Raw genomic sequence first — 7,550 nt, forward strand, 5'->3', positions numbered from 1 at the left:
AAAGATGCTGGGGAACAAGAAATCATTCTCCAACAAATTACCATAAAGTCAAATTTTTCCTGCTCAGCTACGCACAGTGAGCATATGCACAATATTTTTCCAACTGCCCAATCTGTTCCCATCTGGATTTCTTATAAATAAAAAGCATTTGTTTGAAAGAAAATCTTTCCTTTTACATTACATTTCATTTCATTTCTTTGATTTGCAAACGATAGATGAAATCATATTTCTTTATACACAGTATTCGTGGGAACTAGTGATTTAGTCCAGGATCTGAAGGGGGTTGAGCATACATGGAAAGGCTGACGCAATATTATTTCTGATTATTGTTACAGACACGATGGTGATTATGAAACCATATGTCGTCGCCCCCCTGGGTGGTCGACAACCCTGGAGGAGGGGGGAAAGCAGTGGGGGGAGCCGTTTACTAAAATACTCATAACTCGCGAGCTATTTGAGATAAAACACTGAAAAAAGTGGCAATCGACGCAACAAAACAAGGGCTTCATAAAAGCTAAATATGATTATGGACCTATCTTTGTTGGTTTCTGAGTAAAATTCCATTTTTTGCAAACAAGCAAAATTTTTGAATAAAATGCGCAAAACAAACTTTTTTGACCAAAATAAATTCCAAATCAAAATTTTTTGATTTTTTTTTCAAATAAAGTCTTAAATATCATTATTCAGTTTGTTAAAACTATTTAAGTACTGTTAACGCGTTGAAAAACAAAATGACAGTAGCAAGCTCGAAAACTATTCGTAGTATAGTTCAGGATCTGAAGGGTGTTTTGAGCATGCATGGAAGACCTGACGCAAAATTATTTCTGATTATTGTTACAGGCACCATAGTGATTATGAAAACACATGTCGTCCCCCCCCCCTCGGCGGTCGACATCCCCGGGGGAGGGGGAAAACAGTAGGGGGACTCCGTTTACTAAAACACTCATAACTCGCGAACTGTAGGAGGTAAAGCATTAAAAATGTGGCAAAAGATGCAACAGAACAAGGGCTTGAAAAACCTAAATACGTTTATAGTTCTATCTTTGTTGGTTTATAAGTAAAATTCTTTTCTTAGCAGCCATGCAAAAATTTTGAATAAAATACGAAAAGCTTTTTTTCCAAAAATAAGTTTTTTTTTTAAAATTATTTAACCGTTTAGGGAATCAATAAAATCTGAAACTTCATCATTCAGTTTGTTTAAAAAACTACTTAATTATTACCAACGTGAGCGTTAAAAAGCGAAATAGAAAATGTAAGCACTGCCTAAGTTAGCGCATTGAACAAAACGGCAGTATGCTAAGGAGAAAAAAAATAGCCTTATTATCCTTATGACGAACTATTCATTCTTCAGTTTACAAACTTATTCTAATTGCAAAGTATTCAACTATGGCTTTAATTTTGTTATATACTGCTTTAAATTTGAGAGGAACTAGGGAACCAGGCCCACAGTAGTATCATATCAAATATAATTTTAATTTATTTTTGTTAATTTATATTTTCAATTTGCACAAAAGAATATTGCGGGTATTGTTTTGCGGATATTATTTTTTATAATTTACCCAACAAAGAACAATGATACAAGAAATAATATGTTCTAAATAAATATAAAAAATTGGAAGAATCTTTGAGCTTTTATGAAAATTAATATAAATATAAAATTATACTACAGTTTTACTACAGTTACACTACAGTTTAAAAAAAAAACTAATTAAATAAAATTAGTAAAATAATGCGTATTAAAAAATAATTGCAGAATATCAATATGCATGCATAAAGCATTAATATATCAGAAATTCTGAAAGCTGGATCATACTCTCTTTTGTTGACTTGTAATTGTTCTGTTGAATCGTTCTCTTCCGAGTATTTTGTAGTTTATGGGTTTTTGCTTTAGTCTTAATAGCACAGTATTTACAGCAAGATGAATTATTAACAAAACATTTACAAGATTATTTACAGTTCTTGCCTGCGCAGAGTGGTATTAAACTCTCTGGTAACACTGGCTGCATCATAAGGTGTGGGACTTTATTGTTTTCATTTCATCCAAGTGAAACCCAAACTTGGTTACATCTAAAGGCACTGCTAAGGTTCAGGGGAATTGATTCAATAGTACTACTTCTACAATAGAGCAATACTTCTTAGCACATGTTGGAAAGAATTGCAGGATTATGGTAGAGAGCTGATATCATATTTATTTCTGATGGAAATGATAAGAAATTATTGTGTGTAATGGTTGCATTCGCAAGAAATACCTATTTTCTTGACAATTTTTTAATACTACAGCTTCTAACAGTTGAAGTTCTGAAGCACTCAGATATTGTTTTAATGATAACTCTAGTGTACAAAAAACAGTTTCCGACTTTTTTGGTAAAGTGAAAGCATACTTTTTTGTTCCTATTTTACTTGTTGAATCGCAGTCAGAAAATGCATCAAAAGCTTGTAAAATTTTAGATGTTTTTTTTTTCCGTAAGTGCTCTTGAAGATAGATGCCATCCTAAAGCTCTTTTCCTTTCCACAACACCAGCACATGAAATGGCAACCTCTGTTCCTTTAACAAAGATTGTCAATAAGAATTCATTAGTTTCTGATCTATAAACTATTAGTTACTTTTTCCCCTATTTTGCACTGAATCATATGTAGGAAGATAGATTCTGTTGCGTGCTTCGTCCTGGTTGGACTCGGGCATTTCAGAGAAATTTATTATTTGACTCTCAGATTTTAAATAATATTCATTTTCGTTTTCAGAGTTACCAGGCACCAGAAGCTGATTGGATGCAGGAACGGATATGTTACATATTATATACTCTGAAATGTACTTTTAAAGGTTCTTTTTATTTTCAGGAATGGCTATGACACGAAACCACTGGTTTGGTACATAGTGATTTTTTCATAAGGGAAGGAGACTTTCCTGAACTTCTGGTTTTGAAGTTATGAAAACGACAGTGAGATGTACCGATCGTGTTTAAGGTCCACTCGTGTAATTTGACTATTGGAGAGAAAATTTCATTATTTTTCATTTGGAGACCTGCAAAAACTTTGCTGCATTTGAAAGTAGTGTTTGGGACATTATGGACCAGAGTCATTCCATTGATAACTTGAACTTTGTTCTTAAAATAGAGTGCTTCTTCTAGTGTTTTGCTGCAAGAAGTATCATTTTCAATTACATTCACGAAATCGGACCTCTCACTTTGCTTCAGTGAACCATTCTGATGAACCTAACCTAGCACTGGGCTTATTGTATGGGAATGATTTTTAGCTGTACTAATATCACTTTTGAGCTAACGTTTCCCAGGTTAAATATTTTTTTTTTTTTTTTGGTTTTCTTTTGCTGTTTTGCAGTCGCTATTGAAGATATTGCCATTGCAGGACTTCTCTGGATAAGAGACTATTCACATTTTCTTTAACGTTCCACTGAAATTTTGATGCTGCTTATGTGGCAATAGCCTCGCTCACTATGTTTCATAACTCAGATGTAAAATCTGCAAAAGGGTTATCCTGATAGTTTATCCTTTCCGTAATTACTTTGTACTTGCAAACTTGCATGTTTTAATTTTTTTAAAAGTGCCATTGTGACCCATACCAAGCAGCTATAATGCGTTAAAGATTAAATAATTAAGTAAATACTTAACTGGGACATTGTTTTGATAATATTACAAAATAAAACCGCCAAAACAGGAGAGCCACAAAATTTACTTTGGTTTATGTCGAGTCTTCAAGGTACATTCCGCAAACTTTTTTTTTCTTTTTGTGAATTACCTCAAATGCTTTTTGAGCTTGCTTTTATTTCACTTTTCAACGCTTTGATAGTAATTAAGTAATTTTAAACAAACTGGCTAATGATGTTTCAGATTTTATTGGTTCCCTAAACAGTTAAATAATTTTGATAATTTGAAAAAAAAAATGCGTATTTTATTCAAAATTTTTGCTTGTTTGCGAAAAATAGAATTTTACTCAGAAACTAACAAAGATGTGATCATAGTCATATTTAGCTTTTATGAAGCCCTTGTTTTGTTGCGACGATTGCCACTTGTTTTATTTCAAATAGTTCGCGAGTTATGAGTGTTTTAGCAAACGGCTCCCCCCACTGTTTTCCCCCTCCCCCGGGGTTGTCGACTACCCAGGGGGGCGACGACATGTGGTTTCATAATCACTATAGTGCCTGTGACGTTAATCAGAAATCATTTTGCTTCAGGTCTTCCATGCATGCTCAAAACCCCCTTTCGATCCTGAACTATACTGCAAATAGTGTTCGAGCATGCTACTGTCATTTTGTTTTTCAACGCGTTAACAGTACTTAAATAGTTTTAACAACCTGAATAATGATATTTAAGACTTTATTTGAAAAAAAAATAAAAAATTTTTGATTTGGAATTTCTTTTGGTCAAAAAAAGTTTGTTTTGCGCCTTTTATTCAAAAATTTTGCTTGTTTGCAAAAAATGGAATTTCACTCAGAAACCAACAAAGATAGGTCCATAATTATATTTAGCTTTTATGAAGCCCTTGTTTTGTGGCGTCGATTGCCACTTTTTTCAGTGTTTTATCTCAAATAGTTCGCGAGTTATGAGTATTTTAGTAAACGACTCCCCCACTGCTTTCCCCCCTCCCCCGGGGTTGTCGACCACCCAGGGGGGCGACGACATGTGGTTTCATAATCACTATCGTGCCTGTAACAATAATCAGAAATAATATTGCGTCAGCCTTTCCATGTATGCTCAACCCCCTTCAGATCCCGGTCTAATTAGGGTAATAGAATGCCAAACTTGCTTGACACATACATTCTAGGTAAATACTAGGTAATGATGTTAAAATTTGACAGACATTTTTGTATCCATCTTTTACTAAACGAATAAGAATCGTTTCCTTATTCAAATCCATTTTACAGAAACGGTAAGGATTAAAAGGAATGTATTGAATTCAGAAATTTGAATTGCATTTTAAATGCAGTGCCTTTTTTTCCAATGCATACATGTACAGAAACGATAAGTATACCAAGGAATACAGTGTAGGATTCCTATCATTTAAAACAGTACATCGTTAAAACAGTTCGGCAGATTTTCGGTAGCTTCATTCTTTTGAGAAATTTCTGATGTTTAATAAACAAATAATGAAAAAAAAAAAAGGGGGGGGGGGGGAGTGGTGAGACAGAGGGACAATTCAATGGGGAAACTGTTTTTAACATATCTTCTCTCTCTCTCTCTCATTTAACGAATATAAAATTAAGTAATTGATAGAAAATCTTGGTGATTTAAATTAAAAACATTTAGCTAAAGGAATAAACTCGTTGTTTCCGGACAGAAATTTTTATTAATTTTATTTCAGCACAAAAGGTGAGAAGAAAATATCTTTCTCCTATCATTTCACGCATGCGCGCTTTTCGTTCCGCAGACAAACCCCAGTGTTTTTCTTCCCCTGCGTGGTGCTTTCCATTTCTATGTTGACATGTCTTGTTTACATATTTTGGCGCATCAGTTGCTTCAATTCCCTTTAAATCACAAGGTGAAATTCAACCGCCAAATATACAACATTAAATGAGCAATAATCTTACCTGTTTGTTTCCGTTTATTTGTACCAGAGAAAAGTAAGAAATCCTTATTTCCTGCAGACGAAACACAAAAGTGTCGAACAAAAATGTAATTTTTTCCAAATTATTTCATGTCCGGGCAGATTATGTACACTAAAATATCCATTTAAACCACCGACCGAAAACGATGAACGCCCGAAACTGAAACAGAAACAAACCGAGAGGAAAAGATGCCACTGATGAGAAAATACGCGGGATGCGAAGAGATCCGGAAGAGCACTAACGGAGGAAAATAAGGAAGAGCCGTTTGATTATGGAGTGTTAGCGAACGCTGGCGATAGATGGCGCAAGAGCCTGCACATGATGTCACCACTCCGGATATTTTGTTTTTATTTTTTTCAAGGTCGGATGGGAAAGGTGACGTAATGTTCCGTGCCTGGTGGTGGGTCAAAGGGATCTGGGTGATTAGAGAACAAATTATTCAGTGTAGAGTGCATTCGTTGGGAATTAATACTCTTACGCAGTTGCAGTCCTTGTAAAACTAATGTAAAATTGAATTTGAATGAACGTTTTAAACTTTAAATATATGTGTTATGTGAAACAAAAGGACCGGATTTTGATGACAGTTTGCTTTGAAATAATAAATTTAAAAAAAAAAAAAGGAAACTGATTAAAAATATTTGTGGGAATTCACCTTTTGGGGATTGGGGTATTCGCCAAAAGAAATGGTTGTTAAAAACCAGGAGTCGCAAAACTTTTTGGAAACAGTCACTATTTTGATTTCGTATTTCAAGAATAAATGGTTTTTTTCTTTTTCAAATCTGATGTGTGCACTACATAACTTTCTTGTAAGCCTATTAAAAAATAGTTTTTTCTCAAACACTCAAATGAATAGGTGCATGTACTTCTACTCTGTCGTTAGAAGTAATACTTCCTAAATGTATCTCTTTAGCAGGCGTGCCCACCACCCCCTAAGAGAAAAAACGCACTCCCCCCCCCCCCTAAATATCGCGAAAAAAAAACCCAAGAGCAAGAGCCCCTGCAGAAAAAAAGTAAAAAATACCCCTCAAACCCCCCCCCCCAAAAAAAAACTTCAACGGTACAGCCTGCGCCATTATTCCCCCCCCCCCTCCCCCGGCGGGTACCTCTGTCTTTAGGCACTTATGAAAACGAGTTAAGTTAAATATAGAGCATGGCACTTTTAAATGAAAATAAATGGATATTTTTGCTATCGTCTCAAATATGAAACTGCAACAATAATAATGACAGCTAAAAAAATACGACTCTATAGCATTGAGGCCCTATAAGTATGTTCAAAAAGCAGCAAAACACGGTGAAAATTTGCTATTTTTTACAGAAACAATTTACTATGCTACGCGGAATTCAAGAAATCGCACTCGGAGCTGCTCCATTTTTCGGAAAAATCGTTAGTGAGAATGAGAGTTACGAGAATACCAACAATGAAAATTCTGTGCTTTTTTTATTTATTTATTTTATTCATTTATATATATTTTATTATTTTTTTTAATTTTATTTATTTATTTTATTTTTGACAAATTCAAAGTCAGACTCAGGAAATATAAAAAACCAAAATCATTTTATTCGTATTTATGCAAAAATCATCGGGGAAGTAAAAAAGTAAATGCTGCAGAATATTCTATTGTGATGGATGATGAAATACTTTCCCTTTTCAAAAAAGAAAATACAGAACACCAACAGTTTCATAATTTTTCAAAAACAATAATTTTAGTTTTCAAATGAAATTTTAAAAAAAAATGTATTAAACAGCATTTTTGGAACAGCACAGAAAACTTTCGGATTGGGTTTGACCCTATAAACTTCCCCCTTGCATACGGCCCTGCGTGCCACCCACTTTCAATTTTTTCCGACACTGAAAAAAATTTCGAGGTTTTATTTATAGGCTGACTATGTGATGTTTGCTTGTGCAGTAAATATTTTTCAACAATCACAAACTTAAGATTTATGATTTATCAGTAATAAACTGTTTTAAAGGTCCAGTCAGTTGGGTTAT

At 34.1% G+C, this 7,550-nt stretch overlaps 1 protein-coding gene across 1 annotated transcript in view; it reads right to left on the minus strand.

Moving 5' to 3' along the window:
* The window catches only part of LOC129235284 (tubulin polymerization-promoting protein homolog), a 53,173-nt gene extending 47,411 nt beyond the window's left edge, over positions 1 to 5,762 (minus strand). The window contains exon 1 of the mRNA XM_054869003.1: positions 5,543 to 5,762. The gene's annotated coding sequence lies outside the window, so the exon portion shown is untranslated. The remainder of the gene's footprint in view (positions 1 to 5,542) is intronic.
* Between the last annotated feature and the right edge of the window lie 1,788 nt (positions 5,763 to 7,550).

The sequence above is a fragment of the Uloborus diversus genome, chromosome 2 (genome assembly GCF_026930045.1).
Source record: "Uloborus diversus isolate 005 chromosome 2, Udiv.v.3.1, whole genome shotgun sequence".
Lineage (NCBI taxonomy): Eukaryota > Metazoa > Arthropoda > Arachnida > Araneae > Uloboridae > Uloborus > Uloborus diversus.